Raw genomic sequence first — 15,455 nt, 5'->3', positions numbered from 1 at the left:
GCTTGATAAGCTGGGTGCAAGCACACAATATGCATTTTAATAGGGCTAAATATAAATGTATATATCTAGGAATAAAGAAACGTAGGCCATACTTATATGATGGGGGACACTGTCTTGGGAAGCAGTGATTGAAAACAATTTGGGGGCAGTGGTGGATAATCAGCTGAACATGAGCTCCCATTGTGGCCACAGGGCTAGTGCCATCCATGGATGCATTAATAGGAGAATTTCAAGTAGGAGTTGAGAGGTTATTTTATCTGTGTGCTTAGAACTGGTGTAACCACTCCTGGAATATTGTGTCCAGTTCTGGTGTCCAGTTCAAGAAGGATATAGATAAATTGGGGAGGATTCAGAGAAGAGCCATAGGAATGATTAAAGGATTAGAAAACATGTCTTATCGTGATAGACTGAAAGAAGCTCAATCTATTTAGCTTAACAAAAAGAAGGTTCAGGGGTGACTTGATTAGAGTCTGTTAGTATCTACACAGAAAACAAATATTTAATAGTGGGCTCTTCAATCTAGTAGAGAAAGGTGTAAAATGATCTAATGGCCAGAAGCTGAAGCTAGACAAATTCAGACTGAAAATAAGGCTTACATTTTTAACAGTGAGAGTAATTAACCATCAGAACAACTTAGCAAGGATCATGGTGGATTCTCCATCACTGATAATTTTAAATCAAGATTGATGTTTTTCCAAAAATATATGCTCTAGGAATTATTTTTTGGGAAGTTCTATGGCAGGGGTCGGCAACCTATGGCACGCGTGCCAAAGGCGGCACATGAGCTGATTTTCAGCAGCACTCAGACTGCTCAGGTCCTGGCCACCGGTCCAGGGGGCTCTGCATTTTAATTTAATTTTAAATGAACCTTCTTAAACATTTTAAAAACCTTATTTACTTTACATACAACAATAGTTTAGTTATATAATATAGACCTATAGAAAGAGACCTTCTAAAAACGTTAAAATGCATTACTGGCACACAAAACCTTTAAATTAGAGTGAAAAAATGAAGACTCGGCACACCACTTCTGAAAGGTTGCCGACCCCTGTTCTGTGGCCTCTGTTATACAGGAGGGCAGACTAAATGATCACAGTACTCCCTTCTGGCTTTGGAATCTATGGATCTATTAAACTATGAATAGATGTTTGATTGGAAAAAAAATTATGCCAGATTTTAAAATTGTTTCTTTTTTAACACCACACAATAAGCTACTAAATACCCAACATTTTAAAAAAATGCATATGTTGTTTGTAGCTTAAATTTAACACATACACCCTGAAAGTATAATGTATTTTACCTGCTAAAGTACATAATAAAAAGCCATAAAAAGACATTTAGGCCCAAATCAAGCCATAAGCTCTATGCCAGCAAACCTCACAAGCCTCACTGCAGGATCAGAGTGTTAATTTTTTTGTGGGGAAAACTGTATCCAAGCTGAGAATATTAAGACAAATTCAGTGTAATTTAAAGATAATTATTAACCACTAGTAGTATTTGCTAGTGTATATGTAACGCTACATTGCAGATGGCTGCTTTACCAAAACGTCACTGTGGTATAATTGCCTCTGTACTGCTCATAAATGCTATGGAAACTGAGAATCTCCATCCTTGCAATGGAAACTCCATCTTTCACTCACCCCCTGTGAGCTAGCCTAGCAATATACTGGCATGCTAATATTCTGAGATCAATGAACTACGTCAGCACAATAGGATGAGTTATTAAGGTCTAGGAGAAAAATCTGTCCTACTCCAGACTGGCTGTAACTCCCATTACATTGATATGATATGGCATAATGTTGGAACATCTGTGTATTTAGACTATTTAATTTGCTGTCACAAAAGGTTTCTAATAGCTCCTTTAGAATATACTAGGTTTGTATATTCTAGTTTATACTAATATTATCTATCTCCCCTTGTAAGTATTCTCACACTTGCTTCTTATCAAACTCTGTACTGAGCTATCTTGATTATCACTTCAAAAGGTTTTTTTCCTCTTACTTAATTGGCCTCTCAGAGTTGGTAAGACAACTCCCACCTGTTCATGCTCTCTGTATGCGTGTATATATATCTCCCCTCAATATATGTTTCACTCTATATGCATCCGAAGAAGTGGGTTGTAGCCCACGAAAGCTTATGCTCTAATAAATTTGTTAGTCTCTAAGGTGCCACAAGTACTCCTGTTCTTTTTACTAATATATAGTATGTATTAATATACTAAGGCCTTGTCTAGACTAGGAGTTAAAGGTATGATGTTAGAATGGGTTAGATAACATGTTTGAAGTCTACTGTAGGCAAGGCAGTGTATACTTGAACATGCATTAAGATTACTGAGTTAGAGCCTAGGCTCCCCATAGGCTAATCGCATAACAAAGGCAGAGTGTGCCTGGTCCGCATTTGACTTTTCAAATATGTTAGAACATGTCTCTCTCTCTTGAGTGGATCTCTTCTGTCACAGCTGCCATAAAACCAACTGAGTAAATTCTTTACCTCTCAGGGGCACATACCCATGGTCTCTCGAGACTGAAGGATGCCTACTACTACTAATACATCTTTAATCCTAATCTAGACAAGGTTTAAAGCTATTACAATATTAACACATTTGGGTTTTAAACCAACAGTGTTCAAAACAATTTAAAACTTTAGATGCTGTGAGCCAGATTCTTCATTATGCTGCAGCCCCTTTACTTTGATCTGTTTTTATTGTGTAAAGGAACAGTGCTCCTGCCATATGTACTGGTTTCTTTCTGATATACTGTAATTTCATAAAACATTTGTTAACCATTACTGCAAAACAAAACTTAGTTATTTTTCACCATAATGAAATAGTAAATGGTTGGTTTATTTTTGAAAATATATATTTTTGAAAATTGTCTGAGCATTTTCCTTCTATGTTAGGTCACAGCTCAGAAGTTATTAATGTCTTAAAAACCGGGTTTACAACCAGAATGTTGACACAGACAGAATCTTAATACAGCTCTGCTAGCAATCTTTATGGAGGCAAAGTAAAACAAACAACTGAAGGTTAGTAGATTAGTAAAATTCATAAAAATGTGATGTAAATGAATTTTGGGAAGGGGAGAGCTTAAATCATAGTAGAAAATTGCTTACTTTTTATCGCTGTGTTCTTTCCCTAACGTTTTAACATTAAAATGAATGGGAATTACTCATATTCTGAAGGGGAAAAATCTATCCCCTGGATTTTATATACACATATATTAAAACAACATTTAACATTTTCATCTCCACAGCACTTTACACACAATTAATTCCCCAAGCACTTCTGTGATTCATATAACTAAGTATTATCCCAACTTCTCAGATGAGGAAATTGAAGCAGGGAGGGTCTGATTTGCACAAGACCATAGAGGAAATTAATGAAAGGGCTGGGATTAGAATTGGAAAGTTCTTGGCTCCCAGGCCTGTGCTCAGCCAAACAGCCCTGTCTGTCTATGTATTGCTATGCAGAAAACACTGTTTTCATTCACAATTTCATGCCCCATGTAAGCATGATGGAGGTCGAATGTTAAGTATGGTGGAAACAGGAAAGGAAGGAGCAAGTACCTAATGCTGCTAAACAGTGTCCCCTTAACTCAATTCAAGATCACTCACTGGCTCTGAAGAAGTCCCATCCAGTCCTGCTTGGGTAGCAAATGCTATATGGGGTCTGAGTTGGGAAGCAAAATAGGGGATCCTAGGAGTTTTGAGACAGACATATTGAAAGGTAAAACCAAAACACCAAAAAGGCCCACAGCTGCATTCTTTATTGCCCCAAATCTAATTGATTTCAGTAATGGTTTTGGGTGTGGCTTAGGCCCTAAATGTATGAGTGACAATTTCAGACTTAATATATAAAGCAATCCATCATATGTATAAAAAAAATCTAAATGTTAGAGTGTGGAAATGGAAAGTTAACGTATCCACCGTATTCCTCCCTACCAACTATCCTTTCACATTCATTATCATGCCGGCGCATTGGAGCCTTCCAGATTTTCTTGGCCTTCATGCAGGTCATAAGGGGAATGAGTCACAGGGGATGGATCACTTGATGATTACTTGTTCTATTCATTCCCTCTGGGGCACCTGGCATTGGCCATTGTCAAAAGAGAGGATACTGGGCTAGACAGACCTTTGGTCTGACCCAGTATGGCTGTTCTTATGCTCTTATTACCATTTTGAGGTAAGACTGAACTCTTAATTATCAGTGTGTATACACAAAGATATAAAAACATGAAAAGGATTTTTAAGAAGTTCAACCAGTCCAAAAACGTGAACCCAAAAAACTTCAAAATGTTTGTTGTTTTTTTATTTTGCAAAAGGCTTAAAAATTCTCTTTCATAACAGGATGCAGCCTGTCAAATTTCAATTGGTTTGGTTTGGTTTTTTTTGCCACATTAGAGGAGGCTGAACATCAGCCTTATAATAGACGGCTTGCTTCATCTTAACTATTATGAGATGACTCATCTCTCCATATTAATAAACTAAAACATATTAGTGATATTTACACTCTTACATTTACAGCTCTTAATCACTTTAATAATCACATGGAAAAATAGGTGTTTCTACTCAAACCAATATACGCTTTTAGCCATTAGCATGTAGCCAATAAATGTAACCAAACAGTACATCCCAATTAATTTAAAAATCAGAACTAATCCTTTTACTTAATTTAATTGCTTTTCAAAAGTTGATGGATAATTTATTAAAATTGGACATCAGTTACTTTTCTCATACGCCAAGAGACTGCTTCTGCACAAATATAAGGATCCCAGCGTACTTACAACTAACAACTGGGAACTTGGCATGAAGAACTAGCTCCATCATTTCATCTCCCATGGGACTCTGGTTGTGTATAATGATCTGCCTATGCACATTTGATTTCAGGATCAGGGACTAAGTGAGCAGTTGATAATCCATAGGGACATATGGATAACATTTATTTGCTTTTCATAGGAGATGAGTACACCCAAGCCACAATTCAGCAAAGCATTAAAACATTCTTAAATCCATCCATATTCACGAATGCACTTAAGCACATTCAGTTTAAATGCATGCTTAAGCACATGCCTAAAGTTCAGCAGGTATTTCCGAAAAGGGATGGACTGCTGAATCAGGGCCCCAATGCAGAGGAATGTAGAGTAATCACTAGAGACCAGATTCTGATACCATTTACAGTGGTGTAAAACTGGAATAACTCTGTTAAAGTGTATGAATCTAGGAATATTCTTAAAAGGCTGAAAACAGTTCTAGTTTGTGTCACAATGTTGCCATGAGTAGTTTTCTTGGTAAAGCTTTTTCTGTTAAACTTGAACCCACTGGAGTCAGTGGCAAAAATCCCACTGGCCTTAATGGGACTAGGATTTCACCCCATGTGATTATTCTAGTGGTTGCCAGGTCTCATAAGGACTTCTAACAGAGGATTCTTGATGTTTTGCAGATTAGTTTTTGAACTAGGTGCAGCACAGTGTCTATATTACAAAATAGAGCTGACTATTAAAATAAATTTAAAATAAATTTACAATATATACTCCCCAATGTCTACATCGTCCAACACATTAATATCAAAGAGATGGGATAAAACTGGGGGAGGTTTTGGCAAGAGCTCATTTCTTCTGTTTTTGCCCACAAACACCACCAGGGATGGTGTTGGCTTTGGGCCCCATTTTATCTAAACTCTCCAAGTTTAGGGCAATTTATATACTTTTGGATCATCTATAGAAACAAATTTTTAGGCTTAGTATGTAAATTCTAATTGAATAATCTGAGTGTTTCCTACATAAGAGTGGGTTAAATCACCTTCTACAAATAAACACATCTTTGTTTGCCTTTTTCCCAGAGAACCAACTTTCATTTTAAATTAAAATACTCTAAAGCAAGTTGTGTTTGAGTAATACAAAAGGTTACATATTAATCTGCAATGACTGGGTAAAGACTCAGAAAATCTTTGTTGCAAACTACACGTCTGCATGAAACAGATTTACTAAAGTATTGCGAGAAAAGTCTTAGCTGTCGTTCATTAAAAAAATGTGCATTCCCAGACATGCATCAAAATATGTTTGTCTTAAAGCATTTCCACTACTCATTTCTTCCTTAGCAGAAAAGGCATTGACATTAGTGTTCCCGTTATGCTTGGGGAGCCAGTTGTACAACTGATAGTTTAACAGTAAAGTTTAATGTCCTTGCAAGTACTTCAAAGAAGAAAAAATAACCCTTGCTTTCTGAAGCCTAATAGATTGGAGAGCCACAAGAAGGAATTCCCATCTAAATGCAAATCAAGGCACAACCATCTTGAATGCACGAATAGTTACAAATGGTAATTTTCCCACCATTTGCTAACGTTACATGCTACAATTATAGTCTTACACAACTGGAGTATTTAACAGCTATTCTCTTCAGAATGCAACAATGCATATTTTAGTTTTTTCTAGTCATATAAGCAGCCCAAAATATTCTTCTTATGTAGCAATTTGTTTAAGCAGATTTAATTTAAAACATTCTTATTCCTTGTTTCTGGTTTAATTAGTCTTGCTCCAGAAATACAAAAAGACTAAAGCGGTCAGAAAAGAAAAAGGGTTAGATCTGCTCGATGAACTATGAATAAAGTCTCCTACTTGTTTGCTAGAGTGTGAATTGTGTAGAACTGATTTTCATACTTTATTAGCAGCCTGGTGCACTGGATGTAGTGATGCTGAGGTTAGCACCACAATGTGGATCCTTCCCCTTCCCCATACAAAAATGGGAACTGCATGTAACTGTACAATGAACTTTGGGCACACACATTTGCAATCCACCTGAGTACAAAGGACTGGACATGTGCTCCTCAACACCACTAAAACTCTGGAGTGGAGATGTCTGGGTGATTTTGCAGAGAACAGCTGTGCAGGAAGTATGCAGGAAGAGTTTCCAATAAAGGATCTCTGTACACAAAAGTCCAGATTTCCCAAGGAGAGCAGATTTCACAGTCCATGGTGCATTTTTCATGGCCACAAATTTGGTAGGGCCCTATACATTGATATCAACTGAAGAAAAGGGTCCCAGTTTGACAGTATCAGGCAGTTGCCTTCCAGCAAGGCCAGGCCCAATCCAATGTTTCCCCAGACAGTGGACTAATTACCAAGCCTACCTTGGCATGGTCAGAAGGGTATGTCTGGGGACAGAGTTAGAACTGAAGGTGCTACTGATTCACAAATTCTCTGAAACACTGATGATTACCATCAAACCATTCTGGCAAAGGATACGCAGGGACGCTACTTGGAGTGGATTTTGCAGGTTGTGCCCACAGCATTGTATTCTCAGTGCGGTGCTGGCTCGCCTGCTCCTGCAACGGTTGGTTCACAGCAATTGCGCAACTTAACCCTGTTGTGCTTGGCTGGCAGCCTGGAGGCAGACTGCCCACTCGGCCAAGCCTGGTTCTTCTTGGAGCCGAGATTGGCCAATTGGCTCATTCCATATACCTTTCCTAGGCCAACCTCTTAGAGTAGTGGTCTGCACAAACTGTTGGGGCTGGGATATAGGCGCCGGGTCTAGTAGTTGGAGCAGGAGTCAGAATTGGGAATCGAGTCAAGGGTCAGAGCTGGAATCAGAATCATGAGTTGAGCCAAGGGTCAGAGTTGGAATTTGAGACTGGGAGCAAGGATCAAGAACCTGGAAAAGGTCAGGGAAGCAGTAACCAGGAGTCAGGTGAGAAAGCAGAGTCCAGTGTAGCAGGCAGGTAGAGCCCAGATGTGTGGACAACTTTCTGTGTTTCTTTTTGAGTTTCAGTAGGAAGCCCTCACCTATCGGAGGTCCTGGTGTTTCTCCACTCAGACCCTCGGAGAGGCCTGCCTGATGTAGTTTCAGGTTTCATGGTCTCTCCACTCAGTTAGTAGCAAGCCACTGGGTAGGAGCAGGAGGTGACCACTGATTGGGAATCCCACAGACCCAGATGCAAGACCCATGGAGTGATGACATTCTGCACCAGCCCCAAACAAATCAGTAAGGAAGGGGATGTCTCATCCAAAATACTGCATTCAGCTGTTTTCCTTCCCCTATCTGGAGGGGATGTAATAACATTTTCTCTAGTCTTAAAGGGCTTTTTAAACATTAGATGCTATAATTATTGTTATTTACTGTATGTGTGTGAAGGTGGTAGCAAACCAGACATTCCACTTTGTATAGAACGCAGCATCCCAACCTGTTACCAGAACAAATCCCTGAGAACACTGCACACATCAATGCTCCATGCCCTCAACACCAGAAGTGAGCCAGTGGAGAACAGAGCATTGAATTAATCTGAAAGGTCCTCAATGGGTTGTACCTCTCCATTCTTGACCCACAGCGATAGCTGTGCTCTTCTGGAACAATGCAGCTAATCATGCTGGAGGACAATGCTTGTGAGAGCCTACAACTGTGAAATGACCTACATTACCAAGAATTAATGGCCATCACAAACCTTACCTCTTTCTGCTCTAAATGCAAGACGCATTTCTTTCGCTTTGCTGTCTGTAACAAACTCGTAGCAACAATTTAAAAACATTTTTTTTTAAGAAACCTTACCAATACAAGACCCTGCACTGCACATGAGAGAAGATAAGAGAACAAACCACAAGTAACATATATGCAATCATGTTGTTTGATTCACTTACGGGAAAGCCCTCAGATCATAGGTGCCGATTCCATGGGTGCTCCGGGGCTGGAGCACCCACTGGCAGCCTCCTATCAGAACCTCTCCCTCCCTGCGCCTCCTGCCTGCCGCAATCAGCTGTTTTGCAGTCGGCTCTGGTGGGAGGAGGAGCCAAGGACACAGCGCACTCAGGAGGGGGAGGAATGAGGTGGGAAGAAGCGGGGCGGGGTGGAGCAGGGATGTGTGAGGGTGGAATCTTGGGGGAAGGGGTGGAGTGGGGGCAGGGCCTAGGGCAGAGCTGGGAGGAGAGCACTCCCTCCCCCTCCCCTCCCCCCCAGCACATTGGAAACTCAGAGCCTGTGCCTCAGATACTATGGCGATGAGCAAGATATAAGAACCTATATAGAACAGAATACCATTTCCTAAAGTGCAGGGCACATCCCCCCCGGGGGGCACAAAGACCTAGGTAGGGTAAGGGCACAGAAAATGTGTAAATTAAGATGTGCATGCATTTACTAACATACAGCAGGGCTGAAGAGGTGCACAATTGGTTTCATTTTCCTGAAGGGTGATTTAGCTTTCAAAGATTTGAGAAATGCTGGCCTTTCAGACGAGAGAAATTTAAGGACAAGCTCAACAATCTTCAGAGCATAATGGAAAACCCACCTGCTCCTACCATAGCCAAAGACAAGGAAATCACGTGTGCGCACACTCAGATTAGGAAGCAAAGTGCCCAAGGCCAGGGAAAGGGAAAAAAATAAAAAAGGAATTCACAATAAAGTCTGACATTGATAACGTGATGCCAATCTTAATTACTGTATTTGGCACTTATATACTATGGTTGATGGGCCTCTTAGAAACAGCACATTTTAAATAATTTCTTTGTGAAGGAAGGGTTCCCTGAAAGGGTTTTTTCTCTATCTGCCTTGACGCATCACTAGAAGTTTGTATCCACCAGCAGTCCCAAGTAGGATTGTTTGCATGGGGAATCCTTTCCCAGTTTACCAGCATTAAATAGTCTCCCAGCTGCAGCTGTTCTGCCATCCTTATCCTTAATAATAGATATAATATTAATTTAAGCAGTTAATATATTAAAACAGTAGGCTACATTGTGCCTTCAATTACATCTGTGGATCTCTATTAGTTTCAGTTGAATGTAGGGATGTAATAAAGAATTTAGCCCATTGTGAACAATTAAATCATCATCAATCATATGTGGATAGCAAGCTCAGAGTCAGGAATGAGGAAACTGGATGAAATGGAGAACTTACTATTCTGAAGCATTTTTGCTATATTTTCCCTACAGTTCTATTGTTGAGAATCTCAGAGAATTGATCCTCCTCCTGAAGTCACTGGGAGTTTTGCTATTGACTTCAATGGGAACAGTAACTGATCCTTAACAGAAAGGCTAACTTCAGGACTCTTGACCAATTATCTTGCACAAAGGTAGAATATCCTTACAGCATTGTGCCAGTGAGTTAACCACAAAACTTGCATTTTGAGCCAGAAAAATTTGGCATCTTCCAACCCATACATAATAAAAATGTAATGCTTTTGGTGAACATGTCTACAATATATAAAATGGAAACCATTTTTGACCTGTTTTGCTAGTAATAAATTAGTCCATGCTAACACCTGGTGAAATTGTTGTTTAGTACATATTTCAAGGCTGAATTGCAAAGATTATATATTTGTGGGGAGAGAGCTAGAGGTATCTGGCTAAGATACCTGATGCTATAATACACATTACATACGTCTACAAATGTAGGAATATTACTGTGACCCAAAAAACTCTCAATGCCAACTGGCAAGGGAGTTACAAGAATATCCTGTACATTCTGCTTCATCAAAGAATGTCATATGATATTTTAAATGAAAGCCAGCATCATGCGTGCTGGTCACCATTATCACCGGGAAATGTTTGTACAAATACTACATAAAGAGCTATGTACATATACCGAAAATGTGTTTTAAAGACCTTATCAAGGCAGAATTGACAAACAGGTCTTCTAGAGAGACAAAGGGGGTGATATCTTTGAACTACATCGAGCTCTTCTTCGGGTCTCTTTCACCAACAGAAGTTGGTCCAATAAAAGATATTTCACTCACCTTGTCTCTCTAATATCCTGGGACCAACATGACTACAACACTGCAAAAAAGATGTTTTGTGTCTGAGGAAAGATGTTTATTCATTTGTCTCTGTCAGCATGTGAATAAAGCATTGTAAGATAATACAATGGCTACACATCTACATATGAAGTAAACAGGGGGAGATGAAATCAAAAGGGCAGCAGCACACCACCATGGGAATTATCCTGACTCAGTACAGACAATGAACTTTGGGGCTATAAGAAGGCGAAAAGACACCCTTTGATCCTCCAACTGGAAAGTAAACAGGCAGTGTGTTTACATTCATGAAAATTGGATCTCTGCCTACCTCAGTGGAAAATGCTGCAAAAGGTTTTGGGTGAGATAAACTTCTTTAGACAGACAGTTAGTTTAACAGGCTAAGTTTAGTCTTTAGAAAACATGTTATGATTTTTATATGTAAAAAGCTGGTTTATCCAACATGTTGCGGGAATGGGTGGTGCCAGTAAGTGAAAACTGCCGTTTAACAAAGAAGAAGGGAGTTGGGTGCGGGAGGGGGCTTGGGGAAGCGGGTTGGGGTGCGGGAGAGGGTGTGGGGTGCCGGATCCGGGGGGCGCTCACGTCAGGCAGCTCCCCAGTGGCGACCTGTCCCGGCTGCTCCTAGGCGGCTTCACGCGCTGCCCCCGCTCTGCTCCAAGCATTAGCTCTGGAGCTCCCATTGGCTGGGAACCATGGCCAATGGGAGCTGTGGGGGCGGTGCCTGCGGGCAGAGGCAGTGCGCAGAGCCGCCTGCTATGCCTCCACCTAGGAGCAGCCAGGACAGATTGCCGCTTGTGGGGAGCCACCCAAGGTGAATGCCCCCTGAATCTGGCACCCCGCACCCCAACCCGCTGCCCCCAACCACCTCCTGCACCCAAACTCTCTCCCAGAGCCCATGCTCCACACCCTCTCCCACACCCCAACCCACTGCCGGCCCCACGCCAAACGGACTATAAACCGGAATTTCAATGAAGATTAGAAATGTCGGTTTATAGAGCTTTCTGGTTGGTGAAGTGCCAGATAAACAGCTTTTATACTTTATTCCATTATCCTTACTCACTATCTCTTGAATCTTTGATCATTAACTTCTTGTTCAATGCTGATCCTGAGTTGAATCATACAAGGTGGTATGTACACTGTTCCCTTAGGGACAGCACACCAAGTATTTCGGTGAGTGTCCAGTGGATATGCAGTTGGACACTACAAGGGAATGTTTCAAAGGGTCTCGGGGCTGGAGTATACCTATTGTTAACTTGCAAGGCAAAATAAGGACTGACATAGTCCAGAGGGGAGTGTTTGGGTGACTAACAGGCTGATGGTCATAGGCGCCGACTCCGTGGGTGCTCCAGGGTTGAAGCACCCAGGGAAAAAATGGTCAGTGCTGAGCACCCACTGGCAGCCCCCAATCAGAACCTCCCCCTCCCTCCAGTGCCTCCCGCCCACTGCCCATCAGCGTCTCCCCCCCCCCTTCCCCGCACCTCCCGCCTGCTGCAATCAGGTGTTTTGCGGCATGCGGGGGAAGGAGCAAGAACATAGTGTGTTCAGGGGAGGGGGCAGAACTGGGCGGGAAGAAGTGGGACAGGGGCAGGAAGAGGTGGGTGGGGCTTTGGGGGAAGGAGTGGGGGGGGGGGGCTGGGGCAGAGCCGGGGGTCGAGCACCCCCTGGCACATTGGAAAGTCTGTGCCTGTGCTGATGGTGACAGGTCACTGATATCCTGTTAAGCACAAGCAAGTCTCCCTCTCACTCAAGGTGGGGGTGGGGTAACGAAGTGATTTACAGTCCTGGGTACCTCAAGAACCGTCACAGTTTCCTAATATTAAAACCTGTTTCAGATTTTACGTGTCCCCTTCTTATATGTCTGTACTGTATATCCTTAAAAATATACACTGTAGGTACACACACATGCTCAGCTCAATGCTCTTGAGTCTGAAGCCTGCTCCTCTTCCTCTTTAAACCTACATAAATGGACCTTGTTTCTTACTATAGCATGGGGAGTAGGCAAACTATCTGACAGGGAGCTGTAGCAGGAAGATGACAGGCAGAGGTTTAAATTGCTATTTGCAGTGCAAGCCAACACACAGGGTTGTGTGACAAACCGATTTAAATTATACTTATCGTGGCACTCCAAAAATACTGTGATGTTCAAAATGGGCAAGGGAAGAGGGTCCTTTACCTATGAGCCTAGCCTACCCAAGGCTTCATCCTGACCCACTGAAGTCAATGAGATTATTTATATTAAAGCTAAGCCCTTTCTTCAGTGCCTTGCTGGACTGAGGCCAGAGTGCTCAGAGAATATAGCCCTTTGTGAATAACCCATAGGCTCTTAATTTTTCACTTTTGTACTTCAGCAAATATTTTGAGTACCAAATAAATGAGGTAAAACAAGTATTGCTCCACAACTGGCCAAATCTGGCTTAAATTCAACACATTTACTATTTGCCAAATATTATTTATTACCATAGAGCCTGGGAGCCCTATTCATGGACCAGGACCCCATTGTGCTAGGCACTGTACAAACAAACCATTTGATTTTAAAGCCTAAAATGATTGGATTCCTTTACTTAGGTATATTTTTTGATTAAACCATTTTTTTTCTTGATCATCATCATCATCCAGGAGAAAGGTGGGTGAGAAGATATTTGATACCTAGACTGATGGACGTTCGTGACAAGTTTGCAAGGCTACATTATAAAGATAGTTGGGTGAAAAATGCATGCTTTTAGTGTCAAGCCCAATACTGACTCATCCATAACCTTGGTAAAATTACAGTAACTCCTCACTTAAAGTCGCATTTTTCAGGAACATAACTACAATGTTAAGTGAAACTATGTTAAGTGAATCCAATTTCCCCATAAGAATGAATGTAAATGTTCCAGGGAAATTTTTTTTTGCCGTACAGTACTATAGTTGGGAGATGCCCCCACTGTACCCTACACAGGTACAGCCCACTGGCACTGGAGACAATGAGGCAGGCTAGGAGGCTGAAGCTGCTGTAGGCTAGGAGAAGCACATTGCGCAGCAGCAGCGGCAGCTTCCCCTACTCTGCAAGGGGCATGGGGGCTCAACCCTCGGCCCGCCCATGCCACCCCTTCCCCCAAGTCCCCACCCTTAACCTGCCTCTTCTTCCCCCCTCCTCTCCCCTCCCTCCTGCCCGCGGCAATCAGCTGGTTTGCGGCATTCAGGAGGGAGGGGGAACCTGCGCGCCAAGTCCTCACTCCTCCCTCCTGAACACCGCAAGTCAGCTGATTGCCGGAGGCAGGGGGAGGAGGGGGAAGGCGCTGATCTGCGGGGTCTGCCGGCGGGTGGAAGGCACTGTGGATGTGTGTGTAGGGGAGTTGATAGGGGGGCTGCCAGCTGTGGACAAAGCAGGCAGCCAAACGACGTTATACCGAAGCATTGCACAATTTTAAATGGAGCATGTTCTGTAATTGAGCAGGGACGAGAGGACGTTAAGTGGGGAGTTACTGTACTCTGAGAGAAATATGTAGTTCGGGCTCTGGAGCGTGAGTCTTTCCAAGGCTGACAGGGAGGAACCACTTAAAGCCACTAAAATGGCCTATGGAGATAAGTGGTTTGTTTCACAGCTCTCAGAGATTTGTACTAGCCTAACTGAGAGACTACCTCGCTCCCTGTGCCATATTGCCATGGTTGTGATCAGTGAAGGTGCTCAAGCAAGAGTCTCTTTAGTATAAGAGAAGAAGCTGCTGACAGGGCAGTCTCCATGAAGGGCCCTCTGATTTTCGCTATTTTGGGTTGAGGGAGGGAGTTCCAGCTATGGTGTCCTTCATGGCATACTTACTGCAAGACTCCTTTGGAGAGACAGGGATACAATAAGGGCTATTTATGAAGGAAGGAGGTTGGTTTGGCTTTGGTGTTTCTGTAGTTGGTTACTGGTTATTATTATTTTAACTTATGAAGGTAAAGAAGCTGCTGGTTTTAATTTTATTTTGACTGTATTTTTAACTTTTGGCAAAGTCACCTAGAGCTCAGAATAGGTGGTGGTGTTCGTGGGGGGAAGGAGGGGAAGTTAATACCTATTACAGAAATAAAAAATATTATTTAAGGCTCTCTGTAGGCGCCAGCCCATACCACTGCATTAGTTTATGTTTCTAAAGTTATTTTCACAACCACTAGAGCTAAAAACATTTAAAATAAATAAATACAAGCCTACATTGTGGTTCACAATTTCATAGCCAGTGAATATGCATGCGTACTAATTTGTGTACTGTGCTTTTATCAGAAAGTCATACACTAATTCTTTGAAAATGATCAGTTTTGAATATATTTCTGAATTGTTTAGGAGGAAACTCTAAACTTGGGGGGCCAGAGCAGTAATCTACTTCAGCAGTGATCCTATATGTAAATCGTTACTTCAAGTCAGAATCTAATAACAGGGTGGTGATCTATAAAATATTTTATCTCCTTCTTTAGTATTAAAGTGTATGGTTAATAGGAATACTTGCTATCTATCTATCTAAGGTATTTATATGGCCCCCATTACCATAGTATCTGAGTACCTCACAACTCCATGTGAGATAGGGAAGTATTATCTCAATTTTTTATAGATTGGGAACTGAGGCCCAGATCCACAAATGTACTCAAAGGTAAAGCCCAGTTTTGGGCACCACTGTGATCCACAAAACCCTCACTCAGCTGCCACCTTATCCTGTAGGTGCCTACACGCAGTGGCTACATTTTTGCTATAGAAGTTCTCTGATTGCCTGAG

At 41.8% G+C, this 15,455-nt stretch overlaps 1 protein-coding gene and 1 long non-coding RNA gene across 10 annotated transcripts in view; one reads left to right on the top strand and one right to left on the bottom strand.

Moving 5' to 3' along the window:
- The window catches only part of PRKAG2 (protein kinase AMP-activated non-catalytic subunit gamma 2), a 398,056-nt gene that overhangs the window by 110,252 nt on the left and 272,349 nt on the right, over nucleotides 1-15,455 (bottom strand). The gene's annotated exons all lie outside the window — the stretch shown is intronic.
- Nucleotides 1-15,455, top strand: part of LOC128833183 (uncharacterized) — a 41,816-nt gene that overhangs the window by 3,634 nt on the left and 22,727 nt on the right. For all 3 annotated transcript variants that reach the window (XR_008444125.1, XR_008444124.1, XR_008444126.1), the window contains exon 3: nucleotides 2,899-3,024. This is a non-coding gene — a long non-coding RNA (uncharacterized LOC128833183). The remainder of the gene's footprint in view (nucleotides 1-2,898; nucleotides 3,025-15,455) is intronic.

The sequence above is a fragment of the Malaclemys terrapin genome, chromosome 2 (genome assembly GCF_027887155.1).
Source record: "Malaclemys terrapin pileata isolate rMalTer1 chromosome 2, rMalTer1.hap1, whole genome shotgun sequence".
NCBI classification, from domain to species: Eukaryota; Metazoa; Chordata; order Testudines; family Emydidae; genus Malaclemys; species Malaclemys terrapin.
Note: the sequence above shows the minus strand (reverse complement) of the source record. Positions and strands in the feature narration are given on the sequence as shown.